Source organism: Podarcis bocagei, assembly GCF_964188305.1.
Source record: "Podarcis bocagei genome assembly, chromosome: 5".
NCBI lineage: Eukaryota > Metazoa > Chordata > Lepidosauria > Squamata > Lacertidae > Podarcis > Podarcis bocagei.
Window position 1 is genome coordinate 41,948,918 of NC_138129.1, and position 25,630 is coordinate 41,974,547.

General features: G+C 43.1%; 1 protein-coding gene across 2 annotated transcripts in view; it reads right to left on the minus strand.

Moving 5' to 3' along the window:
- RASSF5 (Ras association domain family member 5) overlaps positions 1–25,630 on the minus strand; it is a 111,742-nt gene that overhangs the window by 25,676 nt on the left and 60,436 nt on the right. The gene's annotated exons all lie outside the window — the stretch shown is intronic.

Below are 25,630 nucleotides of genomic sequence, written 5' to 3' on the forward strand. Positions count from 1 at the left end.
GCACAAGACCGCCTCCCCCATCAGGAAAGGGGTCATTCAGCTTTGCATGTATGAAGTTCAATCCCCATATAGGACCTCATATTAAATGCAGAGAAAAGAACTGCCCCAGAAATCAGAGAGAATCATAGATTACCATTAGACAGACCAAAAGGTCTGACTCTTACAATAGTAGGCCAATTCCTTTATGCTATATTCTTCTATCCATCTCAATTGGAAATGCAGCCTAGTGACACCGGGAGTCCCTCCTCAGGAAAGGAATATTTGCAGGGAAACAAAATGGTTTGTGTATTTTGAGGATGAGGCTGTGAAATCCAGCAGTGCATTACACTAAAATTTCAGCATGTTACACCAAAAATATACTTAGCTTAACACACTAGTGAGTTTCCTAGTTCTTCTTACATTTTCTGATTTTGCTATTTTCATGCACATATCAAGGAGGTAGCCCTCATATTTTACTGTTCTTTAGATATCCACATTGTACCCCTGCTATTAATAGCCAAAAACTAAAACAGGATGTCATTAGCACCTGCTCTGCAAACTCTGGCATGAGAAAGGCTGCTCGCTTTTGCACAATGCCCCTCACTCCGGGCACAGGAATAGGGCTGAAATAAAATCCTTGCTCCTAGTGAGTCTGAAACATTTGCCATGTTTAAACAATCCAGTTGTATTAGTTTCTGTCAGAGAAACCATTCTCCCTGGAACTTTCGGCAACAAAATGGATTGAAGATAAGAGGCCATAGTTACCGGTACCTCTACTCTCCACCACAGCAGATACATGTATATTTGAGGTTGGTGAAATAAATCTAGGTACAAATCTTCAGTTGTATAATGGACCTATAATTTCCTGAGAAAAACAGAAACTGGTGCACACAGTTGGGTTTCAGCCAGCCAGCCAACAGCCCAGTGCAGCTACCTTTCCGGTTACAAAAAGAGAGGAAGGGACAAAGCAATGAAATTGACAAACAGAAAAAGTTGGGGCATTTTGTCCCTCCCACCTGAAATCTGACAGGCCTGATCCTTTGCGGGGAATTACAGTATACCAGAAAAAATAATGCTATTTGGATGGAATGCAACAAAGTTATAGGCAGCAGATGACCAGATGAGCCTCTAATTGAAATAAATGGAAAGCACAAAACATGAATGCAACCGAAAGGAATGGAAACAAAATGAAAGACTTAAAATGAGTGGGAAAATGAAAGAAAAAATATTGCACACCCCTGTCATCAAGAAAGTTCAAAGATACTGTATCTTGATTTAAGAATGGAAGGATATGTGAGAAAACTTAGGGCAACTATCTGTGAGAAAGAGTGTGTATGTGATTATATTTTAGTTTCAATACAGTAATCTGCATAATTCCCCCCCCAGTCTTACTGGTAGAAAAAGTCCTGCTGGGAAATTCCCAGCCATATAAGAGACAAATTTGTATCTAGAGGGCAGGATCAGGGGAAATCACACGATAAAGCTTTTCAAGTGATTAAACCTGTTCATCGCCCATCAGTTATTCTTCTACTTCTATCATCATACTATATACAACATCTTAGCTTTGTGAAGGGATGCTACCACCAATCTGTCTTCTTCTTCCTAGGGAGCTACACTTCTGAGCTTCAACACTTATGTAGCAAGTCGAAATCTTGTTTTATTGAAACTAGTTTTATTTGAAAAAAGTGATAGTTGATAAATCAACTAGATTTAAAATATGAGAAACATTTAAAGTTTTATTTAAAGCATTTTCAGTAAAATATACCAGCACAAATTATGTGTGTGTGTGTGTGTGTGTGTGTGTGTGTGCATGTGTTAAACACTTCAGTTCTGATCATTACAGCCCCTCTGATTTGTCAAGACAGAGGCCATCTGATTCAAAACAATGGAAATGGTAATTCTGGATATATAGACTTGACATCTTAAGACGACATGGCCTCAATTTGGGAATATAACGCCTAGCATCACTCATCTACAGCAAATTCTAAATTTCTTAATATTCCACCATCCATGTTCTAGAATTGCCACCTTGGCTACTGTATCCTTTGACTCACATCGAAGCAGATAAAGAAGTCAGGAGCCAACATGTTATGCGTTAAGACGTCAGTATCTCTGTTACGTTAACGTGTGTATTTCAAATGTCGTATCTGAACCCCAGCCACAGCAAGGAACTGTCCTCTGTGGAGAGAGCGGGACAGGGGCTCATTAGGGCCCAACACAACGACCCTGGCTAAGATCTGTGTTCCCAGCATTCTTGATATATATAATTCCATTACATCCACCCTGCACCCACCCAAAAGCAAATACATGGCATGATAAGAACAAAACAGCACAAACATGCAATGTGCATTATCATTCTGGGATACTCATGGTTTTGACATATGTAGTTCATGGCCTAGTTAGCCATAGGAGCTTCTTAACCGAAGTACAGCACTTACCTAAAAAGCCATAAATTCATGATATGAGTTATTAAGAGTGGTTGCTTGGAAAATATGAGCTATAGTGATTACTGAAGCATGGGACTAACAAACTGAATGGCTAGGAAGTTAACACCCAGGGCTGCATTTGGTGTGTGATTAGTAAGCCTTTAACATTTTCAAAGTCTTATCCCATAGTGATCATGGTTATCAGCTAACTGATTGAGATTATGGTTGTTGGAAGCCATTTGGAAACATAGTGGTTTTAGGGTTGTTTTTAAAAGCTGTACAAACATTCACAGTAAACATATGGGCTGCATGCTGTTACAGCAAATCACCTGCTTGCCCCCCCCCAATGGACACAAACTTATTTAGTGGTCAGTGAAAGGACATGCTGTGGTATATGCCAATCCTGTGTTTAAGGGATCCAGAAACAGGGTAAAAAGGAACTTTTAACAAACACAGAGGCACTTAGTGTCCCATGGCTCACCTCCCACTTTAATAATAATAATAATAATAATAATAATAATAATAATAATAATAATAATAATTTATTTATACCCCACCCATCTGGCTGGGTTTCCCCAGCCACTCTGGCCGGCTTCCAAAAGAATATTAAAATACTGTGATACATCAAACATTAAAAGCTTCCCTAAACAGGGCTAGAGCTTGGTTAGCATAAAGACTAATCAATACAGGCATATTTGTTTACTTTCAGTTATTTACAGCAAATAACTGTAAATGGCAGCTCACAATGGCCAAGTTGGTCTTCCTATGTGCTGTGCTGATAGACAGGTGGCCAACACAGGCAGAAGTGCCACGTTTGGAAAAGTGATATGCTGAATGAATTTATCCAAACTCCAAATAGGCTTCATGCAGATTATACCCTGGTACTTTTCAGGCCAGAGAAGGGATGGGCTTGCAAGGTTGCCACTGAAGTCTCTGCAATTTCAACGCATTTGTGATCTTCCTACATGATCACTGACAGTCATGAACATATCACAAAGAGGCCTATGTGCAAAACTGCTTGGGAACTTTGCTTCAAGACAAATTGGCTGGGTAAGTGGCATCATTATTTTAATGCAAATGAGCTTGCACCCTTGTATCATCATGCTTCAACCAGTTTAAAGTGACACTGAACAAAGAAACTATTAATCTGTGTAAACTGCCCAACATTAAGTCGTGTTGCCTCATATTTTAACCGTACTGCACATCTGTATGAAGCAGAAGCTCATCTGTATCCACATTATGCTCTAGAGTGAACATTATGAAGCTATAGTTTGTTGAATCTGAAATTGTTTGTTTTATATATATATATATATATATATATATATATATATATATATATATATATATATATGCCAAGATGGGGAGAGTGGGGAGCCAAACACACAAGTCATAAAAGATTCAGCCAATGGCTAGGAAAACCTGTTTATTCTTTTCCCCACAGCAGCTGTGTAGTTTATTTATACAAAGATCCAATGTTATCTCCCTCCCATTGCTGTTCTTCCAAAAGTATGTGGGGGAAGAAGATCTGAAACATAGCAATTAGATGTATTGGAGATTCAAAAATAGTTGTTTGCTTGGGGGCTGACTTTTCTGGAACTAAAGGAAGCCACCCAACAGGATCAAGCAAGCTATCTATCTTGACAGGATGAGAAGGGAGGGGAAAGCCCTACTTGTAGTTCAAAAAGTGAGTGAAAATTTGACTATTCTTCCTATTAGTTCAGCAGAAGGAAATTGAATGGTTCGGGCAAAGGTGGAGGGCAGCCACACTGCGACTATGTGACAAAATAAAGATGAATGGATATGGAAAGAACCGGATGGATGAATGAAGGAGGGGAAAGAAGTGAAGGAAGAGAAAGGGTGTCCTCACCCGCTTTGACTTCAGACTAGACCATTGGCAGTAGTTATGTGGCCCCCAATCATTTTTACTTGAAAGAACTCCCACAACTCCCAACTGGGTTGCCTACGACTGGAAAAAGGCTTTTTGCTCTAGGCCAAAAGCCACACATCTAAAATTAGAGTTGCCTGGAATCAGTAGGCACAAGCTTAGCTTGAATCTAAAGAGGATATATATATATATATATATATATATATATATATATATATATATATATATATATATATATATATTGCTTTCGTAGATTTTCACGGGTACAGGAATGTAGGTTTTGGTGTCTTCGGGTGTCTTCCCGTGTAAGAGTTGGGGTGTCTAGGCGACGTTTCGACGAGGTCTCACTCGTCATCTTCAGGCTGGTGCTTTCGGCTTCTTGTTACTAGAACAGAGCAGGATCTCAGTGTTTGAGTTCCTATAAATACTGTTGAGGGGGTGTGGTGTATAGCCTCCAACGTTCTGGGCAGAGAGGAAGTTCCTAGGTTAATGTGCCTTTTCTTCTTTTGTTCATTAATTACTTGAGGGATATCTTGAGTGATTACTTGAGTGATATTCTGAGTACCACTTAGGAGGGTCATTAGGTGTGGATTAGTTGCTAAAGCTTTCGTGTCTTGACCTCTTGACCTTGTAAAGAGTTTTTCTGAGAAGATGGCTGTACTGCACTTAGTTGTGCTCTGGCTTGGCTTCGTGTATAGGGGCGAGCTGTGGTTTTGTGCCCTGTGCCAGCCAGATCTGTGTAGGGATTGCAGGGGGGTGCAGCATCCGGAGGTGCCACTATGGTTTGGCTACTGGATGGTGTCTGTAATTTATCTGTGGAGAGGGTCTGGGTTTGGGTCTGGTGTGGTTGATTGGAGATGGCGTTCTGTGTGCCTCTGGTTCTGGTGTCGGTTTTTGTGGGGAGGGCTAATTTCCAGATGTCTGGCAGGCGGGACGTGTCGTCACGCTTGTTCATGTTGTGAGGGTGTTTCTCTATCTCGATGGCTTCCATGATTATTCTCTTGTGGTGATGTTCCATGTTAAAGAGCAATTTGGAATCTGCAAAATTAATTTCGTGTCCTGTTTCTTTCATGTGTTGGTAAAGAGAGGAAGTTTTTTCTTCTTTTTTGACGGCATTCTTGTGTTCTGCGATACGAGCATTTATTCGTCTGTTTGTTTGTCCAATGTACGTGGCTGGGCAGACTTTGCAGGGTATTTCATAGACCCCTTGGTTTTCTAACTGGATTTTATCTTTTGGGTTTCTGAGGATATTGGCTATTTTTTGGTTGGTGCAAAAGGCTGTTTTGATATTGTGTTTATGGAGGATTTTGCTAATTTTATCTGTAGTGCCCTTGATATAAGGAAGGAGGGCCATGCCATTGTTTTCTTCTGTGTCTTGGTTTTTGGGGGGTGTTTCTTTTTGGATTAGCTTCGTAACCCTGTTTTGCTGGTATCCGTTGGCGATTAACACATTTGAGAGATTCTGTAACTCAGTTGTCAAGTGGTCTTTGTCAGCCAGGCGTTTGGTTCTGGAGATGAGAGTCTTGGCTACGGAGTTTATTTGTGCAGGGTGGTGGTGTGATTGTGCATGTAAGTAGCGGTTGGTGTGTGTTTTTTTCCGGTAGATAGTGTGTCCTAGGGAGCCATCAGGTTTTTTGTAGATTAGGACGTCAAGGAAGGGAAGTTGGTTGTTGGCTTCTATTTCCATAGTGAATTGTATTTTGGGGTGTAGGCTGTTGAGATGTGTGAGGAAGCTATCTAGTTTTTCCTTCCCGTGTGGCCAAATTACAAAGGTGTCGTCAACATATCTGAGCCAAAGTTTGGGTTTGTGTTCTGACTTGTCTAAAGCATTGGTTTCAAAGTGTTCCATGTACAGATTTGCGATGACCGGTGAGAGGGGTGATCCCATAGGTGCTCCTTCTATCTGTTTGTATCTTTGTCCATTGTGGATGAAGTACGTGTTGGTTAGGCAGTGGTTGGTCAGGTCCAGGATGTATTCGGGGGGATTGTATTTGTTTTGAATGGCTGTCAAGGCTTCATTAATGGGCACTTGTGTGAAGAGAGATACAACATCGAAGCTCACAAGTAGGTCATCGGGATGTAGGTTTTGCTTCTTTATTGTTTCTATGAACTGGAAGGAGTTTGTAACGTGTGAAGCGATAGATTCTGCATAGGGCTGAAGTTGCTTAGCGAGAAATTTAGCGAGATTTTGTAGAGGTGAGCCTATGGAGCTGACTATTGGTCTGAGTGGTGTTCCTTCTTTGTGTATCTTGGGGAGACCGTAGAGTTTGGGGCATCTGGATGATTTTTCTCTGGGGATGATTCTTAGCTGGATTTCTTCACTGATAGGAGAGGCTTTTATTTTGGATTTGGTGGTTTTTTCCAGATAGGTGGTGGGATCTGTTTTTATAGGTTGGTAGGTAGGGTCTTGGAGTAGATTTGATAGTTTTGCTTGGTAGTCCGATGTGTTCATCACAACAGTGGCATTACCTTTGTCTGCTGGGAGAATGATTATGTTGTTGTCTTTCCTCAGGTTGGTGAGTGCTTTCTGTTCTTCTTTGTGTAAATTGCTTCTGGGTGGTTTGCTGGAGCAGAGGATGTTGGTGACTTCAAGTCTGATTTTATTGGCTTCATCTGGGTTGATTTTGGTTAGGCTAGCTTCGACTCCGCATATGATGTTTTCCGTGGGGATGCGTCTCGGGGCGACTGCAAAGTTGAAACCTTTGGAGAGTACTTTGGTTTCAGTTGAGGTGAGGATCCTGTCTGATATGTTATGTACTGTTTGTTTCATGGGTTGTTGTGGAGGGTGGCTGGGCTTCTGGCGTTTCTCTAGTTTGTGGAGTTTGTTGGTGTGTATGTCTGTCTTATGTGAGGACTCTGTTTCAGCTCTCCAAACGGCTAGTTGTTTGCATTTGTCCCAGAGTGCAGGGTGGATTTTGTTACAGAGTTTGAGGTGAAGAGTGAGCAGATCTTTGTTGGTTTGGTTTAGTAGGTATCTTTTCTTATGTAGTTCGTTTCTGATTAGGGATAGTTCAGTTCGTTTCAGGATCCTTTCGGTAGCTGGGGTTTTAGAGTGGAATTTAAGTTGGAAGCATGTGGGAATTAAGTTGTTGTCTCGGCAGTTGCGTAGGAACAAGAGATCACATAAGATGGTGGCTCTTCGGATTTCTAGTTTCTCGTAGGTTCTTGTCAGCTGGAAGGTTTCCTCCCCGTAGAGGTGAGATATTTGCTTTCGTAGATTTTCACGGGTACAGGAATGTAGGTTTTGGTGTCTTCGGGTGTCTTCCCGTGTAAGAGTTGGGGTGTCTAGGCGACGTTTCGACGAGGTCTCACTCGTCATCTTCAGGCTGGTGCTTTCGGCTTCTTGTTACTAGAACAGAGCAGGATCTCAGTGTTTGAGTTCCTATAAATACTGTTGAGGGGGTGTGGTGTATAGCCTCCAACGTTCTGGGCAGAGAGGAAGTTCCTAGGTTAATGTGCCTTTTCTTCTTTTGTTCATTAATTACTTGAGGGATATCTTGAGTGATTACTTGAGTGATATTCTGAGTACCACTTAGGAGGGTCATTAGGTGTGGATTAGTTGCTAAAGCTTTCGTGTCTTGACCTCTTGACCTTGTAAAGAGTTTTTCTGAGAAGATGGCTGTACTGCACTTAGTTGTGCTCTGGCTTGGCTTCGTGTATAGGGGCGAGCTGTGGTTTTGTGCCCTGTGCCAGCCAGATCTGTGTAGGGATTGCAGGGGGGTGCAGCATCCGGAGGTGCCACTATGGTTTGGCTACTGGATGGTGTCTGTAATTTATCTGTGGAGAGGGTCTGGGTTTGGGTCTGGTGTGGTTGATTGGAGATGGCGTTCTGTGTGCCTCTGGTTCTGGTGTCGGTTTTTGTGGGGAGGGCTAATTTCATTAGGTGTGGATTAGTTGCTAAAGCTTTCGTGTCTTGACCTCTTGACCTTGTAAAGAGTTTTTCTGAGAAGATGGCTGTACTGCACTTAGTTGTGCTCTGGCTTGGCTTCGTGTATAGGGGCGAGCTGTGGTTTTGTGCCCTCCCCACAAAAACCGACACCAGAACCAGAGGCACACAGAACGCCATCTCCAATCAACCACACCAGACCCAAACCCAGACCCTCTCCACAGATAAATTACAGACACCATCCAGTAGCCAAACCATAGTGGCACCTCCGGATGCTGCACCCCCCTGCAATCCCTACACAGATCTGGCTGGCACAGGGCACAAAACCACAGCTCGCCCCTATACACGAAGCCAAGCCAGAGCACAACTAAGTGCAGTACAGCCATCTTCTCAGAAAAACTCTTTACAAGGTCAAGAGGTCAAGACACGAAAGCTTTAGCAACTAATCCACACCTAATGACCCTCCTAAGTGGTACTCAGAATATCACTCAAGTAATCACTCAAGATATCCCTCAAGTAATTAATGAACAAAAGAAGAAAAGGCACATTAACCTAGGAACTTCCTCTCTGCCCAGAACGTTGGAGGCTATACACCACACCCCCTCAACAGTATTTATAGGAACTCAAACACTGAGATCCTGCTCTGTTCTAGTAACAAGAAGCCGAAAGCACCAGCCTGAAGATGACGAGTGAGACCTCGTCGAAACGTCGCCTAGACACCCCAACTCTTACACGGGAAGACACCCGAAGACACCAAAACCTACATTCCTGTACCCGTGAAAATCTACGAAAGCAAATATCTCACCTCTACGGGGAGGAAACCTTCCAGCTGACAAGAACCTACGAGAAACTAGAAATCCGAAGAGCCACCATCTTATGTGATCTCTTGTTCCTACGCAACTGCCGAGACAACAACTTAATTCCCACATGCTTCCAACTTAAATTCCACTCTAAAACCCCAGCTACCGAAAGGATCCTGAAACGAACTGAACTATCCCTAATCAGAAACGAACTACATAAGAAAAGATACCTACTAAACCAAACCAACAAAGATCTGCTCACTCTTCACCTCAAACTCTGTAACAAAATCCACCCTGCACTCTGGGACAAATGCAAACAACTAGCCGTTTGGAGAGCTGAAACAGAGTCCTCACATAAGACAGACATACACACCAACAAACTCCACAAACTAGAGAAACGCCAGAAGCCCAGCCACCCTCCACAACAACCCATGAAACAAACAGTACATAACATATCAGACAGGATCCTCACCTCAACTGAAACCAAAGTACTCTCCAAAGGTTTCAACTTTGCAGTCGCCCCGAGACGCATCCCCACGGAAAACATCATATGCGGAGTCGAAGCTAGCCTAACCAAAATCAACCCAGATGAAGCCAATAAAATCAGACTTGAAGTCACCAACATCCTCTGCTCCAGCAAACCACCCAGAAGCAATTTACACAAAGAAGAACAGAAAGCACTCACCAACCTGAGGAAAGACAACAACATAATCATTCTCCCAGCAGACAAAGGTAATGCCACTGTTGTGATGAACACATCGGACTACCAAGCAAAACTATCAAATCTACTCCAAGACCCTACCTACCAACCTATAAAAACAGATCCCACCACCTATCTGGAAAAAACCACCAAATCCAAAATAAAAGCCTCTCCTATCAGTGAAGAAATCCAGCTAAGAATCATCCCCAGAGAAAAATCATCCAGATGCCCCAAACTCTACGGTCTCCCCAAGATACACAAAGAAGGAACACCACTCAGACCAATAGTCAGCTCCATAGGCTCACCTCTACAAAATCTCGCTAAATTTCTCGCTAAGCAACTTCAGCCCTATGCAGAATCTATCGCTTCACACGTTACAAACTCCTTCCAGTTCATAGAAACAATAAAGAAGCAAAACCTACATCCCGATGACCTACTTGTGAGCTTCGATGTTGTATCTCTCTTCACACAAGTGCCCATTAATGAAGCCTTGACAGCCATTCAAAACAAATACAATCCCCCCGAATACATCCTGGACCTGACCAACCACTGCCTAACCAACACGTACTTCATCCACAATGGACAAAGATACAAACAGATAGAAGGAGCACCTATGGGATCACCCCTCTCACCGGTCATCGCAAATCTGTACATGGAACACTTTGAAACCAATGCTTTAGACAAGTCAGAACACAAACCCAAACTTTGGCTCAGATATGTTGACGACACCTTTGTAATTTGGCCACACGGGAAGGAAAAACTAGATAGCTTCCTCACACATCTCAACAGCCTACACCCCAAAATACAATTCACTATGGAAATAGAAGCCAACAACCAACTTCCCTTCCTTGACGTCCTAATCTACAAAAAACCTGATGGCTCCCTAGGACACACTATCTACCGGAAAAAAACACACACCAACCGCTACTTACATGCACAATCACACCACCACCCTGCACAAATAAACTCCGTAGCCAAGACTCTCATCTCCAGAACCAAACGCCTGGCTGACAAAGACCACTTGACAACTGAGTTACAGAATCTCTCAAATGTGTTAATCGCCAACGGATACCAGCAAAACAGGGTTACGAAGCTAATCCAAAAAGAAACACCCCCCAAAAACCAAGACACAGAAGAAAACAATGGCATGGCCCTCCTTCCTTATATCAAGGGCACTACAGATAAAATTAGCAAAATCCTCCATAAACACAATATCAAAACAGCCTTTTGCACCAACCAAAAAATAGCCAATATCCTCAGAAACCCAAAAGATAAAATCCAGTTAGAAAACCAAGGGGTCTATGAAATACCCTGCAAAGTCTGCCCAGCCACGTACATTGGACAAACAAACAGACGAATAAATGCTCGTATCGCAGAACACAAGAATGCCGTCAAAAAAGAAGAAAAAACTTCCTCTCTTTACCAACACATGAAAGAAACAGGACACGAAATTAATTTTGCAGATTCCAAATTGCTCTTTAACATGGAACATCACCACAAGAGAATAATCATGGAAGCCATCGAGATAGAGAAACACCCTCACAACATGAACAAGCGTGACGACACGTCCCGCCTGCCAGACATCTGGAAATTAGCCCTCCCCACAAAAACCGACACCAGAACCAGAGGCACACAGAACGCCATCTCCAATCAACCACACCAGACCCAAACCCAGACCCTCTCCACAGATAAATTACAGACACCATCCAGTAGCCAAACCATAGTGGCACCTCCGGATGCTGCACCCCCCTGCAATCCCTACACAGATCTGGCTGGCACAGGGCACAAAACCACAGCTCGCCCCTATACACGAAGCCAAGCCAGAGCACAACTAAGTGCAGTACAGCCATCTTCTCAGAAAAACTCTTTACAAGGTCAAGAGGTCAAGACACGAAAGCTTTAGCAACTAATCCACACCTAATGACCCTCCTAAGTGGTACTCAGAATATCACTCAAGTAATCACTCAAGATATCCCTCAAGTAATTAATGAACAAAAGAAGAAAAGGCACATTAACCTAGGAACTTCCTCTCTGCCCAGAACGTTGGAGGCTATACACCACACCCCCTCAACAGTATTTATAGGAACTCAAACACTGAGATCCTGCTCTGTTCTAGTAACAAGAAGCCGAAAGCACCAGCCTGAAGATGACGAGTGAGACCTCGTCGAAACGTCGCCTAGACACCCCAACTCTTACATGGGAAGACACCCGAAGACACCAAAACCTACATATATATATATATATATATATATATATATATATATATATATATATATATATATAGGTTTTGGTGTCTTCGGGTTCACCAGATTACGAGTCCACCGCTGTTAACCACTACACCACGCTGGCTCCACTACACATTAATTTACCTATTTCACAGAAAGAAGAACATATTTTATGGGGCCTCTAGTTCTAAACACTACTTTTCAGTGCTTTTTTCCTAGAAAAAAAGGTGCCAGAAATCAACATGAACGCCTTATAATGGCGAAGGCACCCACCTGATAGGTGCCGGAACGCTACTTTTAAATGCTAAGAAACCCTTTTTGCCTCCAATAATTATTGTGGATTAAGCTATGGAGAGTACATCTGTGTTCAACACATCAGGTATAGTTTAGATACTTGGATTAGTATATTCCTTTACAAAGAAAAAATGAGTAACACCCAGAGTTCATTCACCCATTCTAGATCAGTCATACCCATTATCTCTTTTAAATACCAACGTTTAGTTTGTGAACCACCAAGTTGGCATTTTACAGTACAGTGGTACCTCTGGTTATGTACTTAATTCGTTCCAGAGGCCCGTTCTTAACCTGAAACTGTTCTTAACCTGAAGCACCACTTTAGCTAATGGGGCCTCCTGCCGCCACGCCGCCGGAGCACAATTTCTGTTCTCATCCTGAAGCAAAGTTCTTAACCCAAGGTACTATTTCTGGGTTAGCGGAGTCTGTAACCTGAAGTGTATGTAACCTGAAGCGTATGTAACCCGAGGTACCACTGTACTGTATTCTTTCAAAATGCTACTTCAAACTTTCTGGATTTCATAATCATATTAAAGTAAAGTGGGACCCAGAAGGTCACTAAATTCTTTGCCACATCTGGACCTCAATGTTATACTCTCAAAGGACTTACTGTTTAGGGACATGTTTCAAGACAAATCCTCTTGGCACAGTAAACAAATACTTTGCAACAGAGATGCATCAAGGCTAATTGTCTTGACTGCTGTTCAGTCAGCTGGTTCATGAATGCTAGGAGCACTTAGTTGTTTGCACTTCTCCTAATCTGCTACAATAAATTCTTTTGCCCTAACAAAAGATGAAGAGAAAGAGGGGGAAGGGGGATGTCATAACAGAGATATTTTGGGGGTGGGGGGGCAGGGAGAGGGCTAAGAAATATGAGCTGTTCCCAACGTTCTCTGTTTGCTGGTACAAGTGCTCATGCACTAGCACAGTGTTTCCCAACCACTGTTCCGCGGCACACTAGTGTGCCGCGAGATGTTGCCTGGAGGGAGGCGGGCGAGTCGGGCGGCGAGAGGCGGGGCGGCGGCGGCGAGGAGAGGCCGCCCAGCGCGGGGCTCTCGCCGTCTGCCTGCCTGGCTGCCTGCGAGCTCGGCGGGCAGCGCCTCCGTCCGCAGCGCCCGCCTCGCGGCTCTCATTCCCTGCCCCTGCCAAAGCTCACCCAGCCAAGCCGCGCTCTCCTTCCTGCCTCGCTTTGCTGCCTCCTCCCCCACCCCCACCCCCAAAGCTTGGAGGTTCCCCGGCAGGAAGGAGGGAACTTAATCCTCTCCAAGGGCTGCGGAAAACAGACATGCAAATGGGGGCTTGCCAGCTCTTCAAGCACCGCCGGCTTTCTTCGGGAATTACCGCCCGCCGAGCCCGGTAACGCTGACAGGCCGAGCCGCGGGGCTTGGCAGCGCAGCCAGCAGAGTGTGGGAAAGGGCGGCCGCCACGCGCCGGGCAAGGCGAGACTCGACGGGGAGGACACCGGCAGCAGCGCCACCCCCAGAAACCCGCTCCGGGCAGGTAATTCACAGAGAGTGGACAGAAGGAAGCCTTAAAGGGCTTCAGCCTCCCAGAGTGGCGGGGAATAATAATAATAATAATAATGATAATAATAATGATAATAATAATAATGATGATGATAATAAAATTGACAGGTGGTGTTTTTCTAGGTGAGGGGGTGGGGACTGTAATAACAAAAAAATCAGCTGTATATCAACCGCTGTTTTTGCAATGAGGAATTGCAAATAAGGAAGATCAGAAGGAGAATGTTTTTTTGGGGGGGACTCTCTTCCTCTTCCTCCTCCTCCTCTCGTTCTTGCTCCTCTTCCTGGCAAAAGGGCTGCTGAGACCCCTTCTCTCTTGGGTGCCGGTGGGTGCTGTGACGTTGACGCTGCTGTGGCAAGTGCCTTTCCTTAGCAGAGTGCATTCCCCTTTACACAGGAGGGGAGGGGGAAAAATTGAAACTTACACTTTCGTGCGTCCCTCCCGGCGCGACGCTGCGCGCTGACGTCACGGGGCTGTAATGGTGGTGTGCCTCGAGATTTTTTTCATCAAAAAAGTGTGCCTTTGCCCAAAAAAGGTTGGGAAACACTGCACTAGCAAACAGGTGAGTTTTAATGCAATAGTTGCACTAACAGAACCTTGTTGCACAACAGATTGTGCAACTAAGTCATCAGCGACCTGCTTGTGCATTCACTTGCGCAACAACATTCTACTGATGCAAACAAATGTACCACTAAAGTAAGCATAAGAGAAGCCATGGAAGCCTAGTAAGAAACTAGTTTTATGAAAGGACAATTTTAAGATGGTGTTAGACTGCCAGCATGTCTCATAGTCAAAGCCACCATTTCCCTCCCACTCATACGTATTTCCTCTGGATTAGCAACCCAGGGGCTCTCTGGATTTCCTCAGTGGCCTGAATTGGACTCTGAAACCTTCTATTGCCAACCACTGCTTTAGAACAACTGTGAGGTACGTTTGTTCATTCAAGACTCCGATAATCAGAGTTTCGATAACGTAAGCTGCCTTATCTCAATTTTGTCTACTGTTCCTGACTTGGCTCATAAAGCAATATGCTTCAGAACTGCAATTTATAAACCAGATTTACAAAAGCAGCTCCCTTGATGACCACTACACTGCAGTTTAAAATATTTTTCCAGACAATGTTGCATTGTTATTGGTAGAATCTACTAGAAATTAAATGGAAAAAATACTCTAACTGTCTGCTCAGAATTTAGCTCCAGGCCCAGAACTTTGGTGCATGGTGTTGTAAATATTTTAAATAATTCAGGAACATGCCTGCAGGGACATATACAAGCAGCAGAGAAAGACTAAAGAAACACTGTCTGCTAATGGATATTACAGTGGGCGGTAGAAGCTCCAGGTTCCAGTTCCAGGCCTCTTTAGCTTTAAGTGCTTTTCACAGCAACATATGCAACATGCGCAATGTCTTGAAAGCCCCTTTCTAGCCAGGAAGACTTACTGGGCTATGGAAATTTCCAAAATCAAGCTAAGGAAAACTGCACTATTGCTCTAGGCAACAACTGAGAAAAAGCAACATACAGCAAATTGTCATCACCTCCACCTCATTAAGACCATTTTTAATTGTCATGCTAAAGCTTATAGACTGTGCACTTCCTTGATTACTTTCAGAAGTGGCCAATGGGATGGAATATGGGTGGGGAAGCACACAATGCAGTATCATCACAACATGGGGAAGTGATACCACGTCATGGGAAGGACTTGGGGTGAGCTTGCCCTTTTAAGCAAGAGCATTCCTACATCATCCACAATGCACCATTCTAAGCTAAATTAGGCTGTTCAGCAACACTGGCTTGTACTCCTAGCTGCCAAGGTCACTTCCAAGTGTGCAGATCTTCAACTGGTAGATCACAGTCATAATGAGGCTTCAACCGAATTGCGTTCAGTGGTGCCACAATAATTCTTTGGAGATCGTCCCAAGTATTGGTGTTGGGGGAAATTGGATGGGTTTTTTTGGTAAGGATTTTTACTCTAAGTGCCTGTCCACAGTAAAACCAGTGTAGCAGATCGGATGCCTTAGTATACCAGAAGGTAGGTAGACAGCAACTCACTGGTGGTCCACAGCTCATATGCACCTGACCAACTAATACATGCTGGTGGCTGGAATTCTTTCCAAAAGATGTTGCACTAGATGGAACTAGACCTAATCAATCAAGGATGCCAGTGAGACAGATTACTTCTACAATTTTTATACTGCTTAAGTCTATATACTGGACTCTATATGATGAACACGTTGGACCAGTTGAGGCCCCCATGCTAAATGCCATGTTCCTGTTGCATGAGGCTGCCCATGCAGAAAGAACTAGAAGAAATGGAGCAGGACTGAAAAAGCACCTGGATTTTTGCTCACCTGTAACTCAGTACAGAGAATCATTAGATAAATTAAAAATGAGGTTAGTAACCATAGCAATTATCACAAGGGTTTTTTCTGCTCTGACAAAAAAGTATAGGATAACATGCAAATGTCTTAACCGAATTCTCCCATTTCATTCCACGTTGTCAAATGTCATGGACACCACTGCAAAGTGAAGGTAAGATGTTGCTGGCTAGGGCAAAGTCAACAGCCATCTTTCCCCTCCTGCCCCCATTACATGTTGATTAACATTGTTATTGCATATACTATTCTTGCAAAACATTGCAATAAGGAACTTGGCATTCTTGCATACATTCAAGTTCACTGAGACTACAGCAGGTTGACAACTTAATGAAAAACCCATTCACAAAACCAAGTTGTAACTGGTGACTAGTCACAATGTAAGCAGAGTGCACCCATTCAGTATAATTCTATAAATTGTGATAACAGAATTGTACCAGCCTTCGTCAACCTGGTGACCTCCAAGTGTTGCTAGTCTACTATCATCCCTGACAATTGGCCATGCTGGCTGGGGCAGATGGAAGCTGCAGGACCCCAGACTGGAGAACACCCCAACTAGTATGAAACTCCATTGCAATACTCTCTCAGCTAAAATGAAAAATCACACCCATTAATACTACAGCGCTCACTAAGCATACTGATTACAGAACAGTGGAAATCTTAGTCCTATATTCAGTCTCCAAACCTAACATTCTTATGGGAATCTGAACAGACTAACCACTACCTTCAGGTTTAAAATGAGCACTATTATTGATTTGCAGGAGGCAGTGGAAGACAGGAGTGCCTGGCCTGCTCTGGTCCATAGGGTTACGAAGAGTCGGACATGACTAAACGACTAAACAAAACAACAACATTGATTTGCAGATGCAAGAAAGCCTCTCCTCTGCACAAGTGAGGTGTTTTAACTTTTAAGTCATCTGCTGCGAATTTAAGAGCAAGCCAGGAAGTCAGTCTGCCTGCAGTATTACATGGTACCATAGCAACACTGCTAGAAATATCAACATAGCAAATATTTTCAAGCAGGGGGAGAATGGTTTGAAGGATGTTGTTCTGTGTACCATTGGACCCCTCATGTTAAGGTTAACTCCCTATTTTTTCAGATTACGGTAAATTCCCTATTTTTTCCAGATTAAATATTGTTTAATTCCTCTCCCCACCCTCACAGGTTTGCCAGATCAGGATTTCTTCAGTTCCTTTCCTCCTCCACATATTTGATTAGTTACCTGTCTCAACAAGCTCCTGTGTGAAATAACTCACTAGAACATGCTAATTGACTCATCTTTCTGGCAACATGAGGCATTTGCTGGAAGACACACGCACTTTTTCTGTATCTGGTCTCACACTATGGTGCCAAATACTATCAGACTGGAGCTATGGCATTTTGGCTCAGTAGCTGGCATCCATCTGTCACAGGAGACAATGGAGGAATGAGTCTTTGGGGTGAGGTTAATATAATATAATATAATATAATATAATATAGGGATGGTTTGAACATCATACTAAGCCAAAGTATGGTTTAGGAGGACTGAACAAATGATCTTGCTAAGCCATAGATTGGCTTAATGTAGGGGTTCCCAAACTGTTGCCTGTGGGCCACTGGTGGTCTGTGAACTTCACTCAGGTGGTCCATGGCTGCCTGTGAAGAGCAGTGAGTATAGCAGCTGCTCCATTGTTCTATGAACCCAATGGTCCATCCACAAGGTGACCAGAAATGACCTGAGGGGTAGAGGGAAAGGAGCAGAGAGGAGGCTTAGGTACACGAAAGACAGAGTGAAAGGAAGTAAACAAATAAAAGCAAACAAAAGAAGCAATGCAATTAGAATTATACAGCTTCTAGCACAGTGAATTGCTACAGCAGACAGAAAAATATTTACCGTATTTTTTGCACCATAACACTCACTTTTTTCCTCCTAAAAAGTAAGGGGAAATGTCTGTGCGTGTTATGGAGGGAATGCCTACGGGTGAAATGCCTACGGATTTCCCTCCTCTAAAAACTACGTGCGTGTTATGGTCAGGTGCATGTTATAGAGCGAAAAATACGGTAAATTGCCCACCAAAACCCTCAGCAATTTTCAAGTGGTCCATAGTGTTGGGGGGGGGGGCGTTTAGGAACCACTGGCTTAGTGCCATGTGTGAACCAGGCTACTAAGTTAGAGTTTAATTCCCAACAGCTGCAGGTTGGTCTGTGTCAGTGTTTTAATTCTGATTTATTTATTTTTTTGGTGATGTTAGAGCTATATCTGGTTATATTTATTTATGGGATGCATTTTGTTGTTTTAGTCTTTATTGTACATTGTCCTAAGTTCCCTTGAGAGGAATTCAATAAATAAATAAATATTAAAAATTCACAAGCCTTATACATTCTTGTCCTAGCAAGTAAATTATTTTTTGAATCTGGCCCCTGTTTACAACAGATTCATAAATTGTTGATTTATTTTGAAACAGAAATTGATACAACTACAGCCATAGACCAAGGTTGTTGAGGAACCACTGCCCTTAGTCTACTCAGAAGGCTGCACTGGAATTTGGACCAACAGTCTTCCACTAGGATTAAAGTTCCCAATGTCTGTTTTAGGAGCTCAAAATAATTGCTGGAAGAAAAAAGTCAACAGAAGGAAAACTAAAAGGGAGAGGACGGGATGAGAGGAACATAAAAGTTAGCTATAATGTACCTGCAAATTAAAAATATCATATATATAAATGGGCGCACACAGAGAGAAAGAGAGTTGATCTATATAAAGTATCATATATAACATTACTGTTTGGTCAAGAAGCATCATATAACCCTTAGTACATCAGTCTGTGTTAGAAGATTCAGTGCCATAATCCTATGCATCTCAGAATTACAGTCCCTATTGAATTTCATTATAAGACAGAGCACCACACAACCACCCACAACAAGAGACCTTAGTATTAGGTTGCAGGTTCAGTTTCACTGTAACATACATCCCCGGTGATTAGTCTGCATTTGGAGAGACAAAAGGGTCAAGTGCTAGGAAAGCCAGCATGATTTCCCCTGCACAGTTCTGTTGAAATAATGAGAGGTTACAGATCTTTGAAAATTTGCATCCCCCATATATACAGCTTTTTCCTTTTTTCTCAAAAGTCTCCTGTATGCAGAACCTCCCTCAAAAAAGCTGGTGCTCCTGGCATTCTGTGTGTCTCCACAAGAGTTGTACAAAGGCCATATTTAAAGGCTGCACCTGTTTCCTCCCTCCAATAACAATCCCAGAAGATTCTTGGAGGTGCAGGGAAAACTCCATCCACACCGAGAGACCCATGTTTAACCAAACAGCTTGCATTTAAAACCTGGAGTCAGGGAGCATTTAGTTTATGTGATTCACAATTGTGGCAGAAATAGGAAAAGCTTCCTATTTGTTACATACAATATGCAATTATTCTCACCCTTCCTACCATAAGCAATCAGCTTCATTCCAACAGCCCAGCAATCAGCAGGAGGTTCTTAAGGTGATCAAGTGCTTTTGAGATTATCAATTACCCTTTTGTAATTAATCTTCTCTTTTACCCTATTAGGACATGATTTGTTCCTAAATCCTTTTTACCATAATTTGACATTCACTTCCTTAAGAATGCTGGGTGCTGCAAGGGGCAAGTTACTCCCACTGTTCAGTACATGCCATGCCCGTCATTCTGTTAAACCTTCCAACAACAATCCGTGCCAAAAGTAATCATACAGTTTTAACAGTCCCTCTAATGGTGACGGCAACAATTTCTTAAAAGTCTTAAATTATACCCTCCAGCCACCCAAAAGCCATGGGAGGGAGAAGCTAGCTACTTACAATTCCCATTAAATGCAATGTGATGCTACGCACAGATAGCAAGGAATAATTTATCAAGAATGCCAGTTCCCACAACACAGGAATTTGGGGAGCGCGGGGGGGGGGTATAGAAAATATGCCATGATGACCTCTGTTTGTAACAGAAAATGTCATTATTAGTAAAGAAAGTTAGAAGTGAATAAGTACTTCACTTCCAATATGTTCAGCGTACTTCTGGTATAGAATAGAGAATGAAGCAACCTTTATAATCTAGTGGAACTCGTTGTCACAGGATGACACTCAGAAGATCTTGACTTTTCCACATGAGACAAAGACATGTGAAAAGTGTTCAAAAGCATAAGGCAGGGGGGTGGGCAACCTTTATGTCCTCTGCATTCATTGTCATGCACACACAGACACACATCCTCACTCGCAGGTGCACAAACACACATCTTCACTTACATTTGCAAGAGTAGTTTCAGTGGAGTGCAAAGGGTGAAAACCAGATTAGTGGCAGATTAAGAAGTTGGCTGGAGGAGAGAAAATTGAAACGGTAGACTCCAGGGGTTTGAAAGCAAAGGTACATTAGTTGGAGAGGGAAGATGGGTTTGAGGTGGTTTGTATGAAGACAATGGCATACTTAAATGCAATGTGGAAGGAGTCACAAGAGAGACAATGGTTGATTATGTAAAGGAGGGGAGGGATAATGGTGAGGAGGAAGATGGCAATCAGGAAATGGAAGAAGATAGAATCAAGGCGGGATGTTGAGGCATTAGATGAGTACATGGGCCAGTCAATTCCTCAAGTGAGACAAAGGGGGAGGAAAGGAAGAGGAAGATGGAGGAGAAGGGACAATTTGCAGAGTGGGATGGAGGAAGAGAGATCACAGCATATGGTTTCAATTTTAGAACTGTAGGAGATGGCAACGTCTTGGACAGAGAGTGCAATGTGGAGAAGAAGTGGGACAGACCTTTGCAGATCATCAAATGATAGAGAAGAAGTGGGACAGACCTTGGCAGATCATCAAATGATAGAGAAGGCCCTGAGGATTCCTAGAAGTGGGGAGAGTCAGAAAAATACAGCTGTGTTGTTTGGCTAGGTAGATGGCAGATGAGGAGAGCATGGATCTCTTACATTCTCCTCCAAATATGTTCAGCTGCATGATAACATGAATGAAGATATTATGGTTTATTTATGTACCACCTTTTGGACTGAAGGCCGTCAAAGCAGCAAACAGAATATTAATACAATATTGAATGGAGGCAGGGAGCTTTGCTCTGAACGCTAGTCTGTAGCCCAGAATCTGGACACAGCTTTGGATGCTTAAGGCCTGGACCTCAGAGATGCTCTTCAGTTTCTCAAGAAGCCAAATACTCAATTTTATCTATCAAATGTTGTAGACTGGTACATCGTAGAAAAGAACAGAACCTACTGTTGGGATACTGCTGGGAAGACGGGGGCATCAGGCAGGCCCCCAGCTGGCTCCAGCCACTGGCCGGCAGCTGGTCTCCCTTGGAACAGCATCAAACAGCGACACAAGCCTCAGATACGTTTAGAGACCCGGACACGCTCTGTCAGCAGAGTGTGTAAATCATCTCACAGCAGAAGAGGCAGACAGAGATATGTGTAAGCATAACGTACAGCATTTTATTCAGCGTAGTTAGGAACAGAGGAAAACATGTCAGCTTCCCTTCGTCTCCAGCAAAACAGCAGTAACACAAAAGCTATATACAAACGGAAGTTCCCAGCAGACTGTGCTGGAAGTAAACAGGCATGTGACACACAACAGTCATGCCTGGACTCTTTTAAGGTGGAACGGAACTATATCCTAACACCTACAACCTCATCTACTTTTTCATTTGTACACAATTACATTTGAATCTAACTGCATAGGGTTCACTTGCAGCTGGGACACAGCCAGATACAGGAATTGCCCATGAGCACAATGCTGCAACTCATGGCACTGCATTGCCACCAGGGTTGAAGCATGGATCAGGCACTGGTACAGCAACATGGAAGACCTTCCACTCTACTTGTCTATTCATACCAGCATAAGCTCAAACAACTTGTCTTCTTGCTTTCCAGAGATATTTCTCTTAGGTTGGCCATCAAGCAGAGCAACTATAGGGACGTGGGTGGTGCTGTGGTCTAAACCACTGAGCCTAGGGCTTGCTGATCGGAAGGTTCGAATCCCCGTGCCGGGGTGAGCTCCCATCACTTGGTCCCAGCTCCTGCCAACCTAGCACGTCAAAGTGCAAGTAGATAAATAGGTACTGCTCCGGCGGGAAGGTAAACAGCGTTTCCGTGCACTGCTCTGGTTTCGCCAGAAGCGGCTTAGTCATGCTGGTCAAATGACTCAGAAAAACTGTCTGCAGACAAACGCCGGCTCCTCGGCCTTTAAAGCGAGATCAGTGCCGCAACCCCAGAGTCGTTCGCGACTGGACTTAACTGTCAGGGGTCCTTTGCCTTTAAGCTTTTTGATACATACTGAATGTTCATAGAAGAAATGCCATGAAGCTCTGGCAAAGACAGTCAAGGTCTAATTGACCTTGCCCCAAACTTGACTTTTCAGTTTTTCAGCAATTCTCACACAAAACAGAATGCAAATAGTTCATGGTATCAGTGAAAGAGAGAAACCAACCCCCATGTTCCAGGCTTAAGTCCAAAGTCACTAATGATTTCAGAATTTCTTAAACGGAGGCAAATTATCCCACATAATGGAGTGCGAGTTATCTGTGTGCTCTTGCACCCTCCTCTGAAGCATCTGGTGCTAGCTGTCATTTCAGAAAGAGGAAATTTTGGCTAGATAGGCCAACTCATTGATATTGTCTGGCTGTTTCTACATTTCTAGCCTCCACACAAAAAGAAAGGAACAACATGTGCACTGGAGTAGAAACATATAGAAGATTTTGATCTTTTAGATTGCCTACAGACATGACTCAGTCAAAGCCTTTTTTTAAAGGAAAAATGGCAGCAGATGAGGCAGGTTATTAAACTAACCTAAAGAAAAATCCCTTCTGGTTCACAGGAAATCCAGAGAGAATAGTTGGGTGGGGGGAGGAAAGAAGCAGGAAAAGAGGAGACTGTGGAACAGCACCAAACCACGTGGCAAGAATAGATCTGTAAAGTATGCTTGCAACGCTTTTTAGAAAGATGAGCCCCAAACAATTATTCTTTCTGGCACCGAAAGGGCACAAAAATCAATTGAAATACATTTCTCCACAGACAGAAGCAGACGACCACTGAGGTATGACATCACTTCCTCCTCTAGAGCTAAAAGCAGCTTTAGGCTCAAACTTCTATGCAAGGGATTTTACCCGATGCTTGTTTTATACTGATCAAAATCTTTCAATGCTTTAGGGTTCCTTTTCCGGTGCAAAACTAGACTCCTGTCTAAAATGCCTTTCCCTTAGACAAACCCAGCTGGCTGGTGAACCAATGTAGTATAATCCTTTCTGTGGGACTGACTTCCCTCTTACTGCTTCAGAGTTATCAACCCTGATCCTGCTTCAGTGCCTTGGTCACCATGTAATGATAATGAAGGGGAAGGAGAAGGAGAGGATCACTGCGGGCAGAAGAACCTGTTTACTTCTTTTTTATAAAAGCAAACAAACTTGGAGAAGCTCACTCTGGTACTGGAGGGACAAGAGCCAACTGCCTAGGTTAAAATGGGCTGGTAAAGATGTGAAAATATTCTTGAAGTCAGGGACATTGTTGTGTGCAAGAGTGTAGCCCTACTGCTATCTTTTCCTTTTAAAAAAAATGACTACATGAGCACTCGTGTGGCTAAGGAAAGTTTCAAATCTGCACCAGGATAGAAAAATATCATGGACACTATCCAGAATATAGCTGGGAATGTCACACTGATGTGGATGGGTATGCATGTATAATTTGTCATAGCAGCATGGATCTGAGCCTACATTTAAATTTTCCATGGTACAGTTTATCATAATTTGCAAAACTAGTTTTAATCATGATGGGACATGAAAGGTAGGGGTGGAATATGCCAAGGCAAGGAAGCCTCTATTACCTCCAAGTCCTTGAAAACATATGATAAACACAAACATATTGATAGAATTTGAACAACTGCAAATATGTGCCTAATCTTCATATTGTTTCATAGCATTTTGGAATAGATATAGTCCTGAGAGTAACACAGGCGTCCCCTCACTTATGCAGGGGTTATGTTCCGGGCCATCGCGTGCCTAAGTAAAATTGCATAAAGTGGGGAGCACCCTCTAAAACGCCTCTAAATGTCTATTTCCCCCAGCTCTCCAGCTTTAACACCTGCTCCCTCACCAATTGGTACCAAAATATCTAGAGTTGAAGCTCTGGGACCAACTGGAGGAGGCATGGGAAAGCGGTGGCAGCGGTGGCTGTGCTACCTTGCTCATCAGCTATTAGGCAGGGAGGCTGAGCAGCTTAAAGAAAGTCCCACTGCACCTCAGGTGTCTTTGGGGCTTCATCCGCCCTCAGCGACATCCTCTTTGGGCTCTGGCGGGTCTCCTTTCAAGCTACAAGGGCTCTTCAGCTCTCTCCCACCATTTCCTGGCATGATTCTATTTATTTATTTTCCAGCACCATGCCTATATGTGGTAGCATGCAAGTAGAACACGCCTAAGTGGGGGGAGGAGTGCTTGTATACGGCTGGACAGTATATGGTTGTTGACCTCTTGCTGAAAGCCTAAGCCTGAAAGTCTAAGCCTCAGGGTGAGAGTCTGGAAGGAGGCAACACGAGAACGGGCCTTCTCTGCAGTGGCTCCCCGTCTGTGGAATGCTCTCCCCAGGGAAGTTCGCTTGGCGCCTTCACTATACACCTTTAGGCACCAGGCAAAAATGTTCCTTTTCAACCAGGCCTTTGGGTGATCTGATTTACATCCCATACTCTTTTAAAATGTGGCTCTTTGGAGGGGGGTATTTTTGGGTTATTCCTTTTATTTTAATTTTATATACTGTAATCCGTTTATGTGAACTGCTGAGAGACCTCCGGGTATAGAGCAGTATATAAATTCAATAAAGAAGAAGAAGAAGAAGAAAAAGAAGAAGTGATACCTTAAAGATAAAATGTTAAGTATTTTTTAAATAAAATAAAACAGAACATTGTTTTGTTTCAGCTATGGCATTTTTTCTGTTCAAAAGTATCCAAGCTCTAAAATGAAACCTAAATTTAATAGAAATATGCTGACATTTACCTGACTAGTCTGTTAAAGAGAAATGGGTGGTTCTCCATCAACGTGTTCATTAATATTTTATATAAAAGCATTAGGAGTGGCAGGGGGAAAAGTTTTAACTTTTGAGATTGAGCATTAGAGAGACAACAAAAGCTTATGTATTGCTCTTCTTGTGATCTTCCTACTGGGCTCAGGGACTGACACAGGTGCTAGGACCCAGAAGACACAATCCGGAATCATCCCAAAACCCACCTTCTTGGGACTTTTTTTTCTTCTTCTCTCCTAGGCGCCCCCCCCCCGCCTCCTGCAACAAAAAAGCTTGAGTTCTGCAAAGTGTTCATTTCTCAAAATTATGAATATTTATGGCTACCAGCTAAACAGCTTCAGCATTTACTTCCACTGTTCTGCCCAGTAACTATAAGCCATTACTTCTGGAAAGTTCTGAGCACTTAATCCTCAGAGTAAGTGATCTCGCTCAATGCATGTGTGCAAAGAAACCCATTAATTTCACAACTGTCCCCTTTTCCTCATACATGCGTAAAAACCACTATGTTTTAACTGTCACACATACTAATTTGCTGCTGCTTACG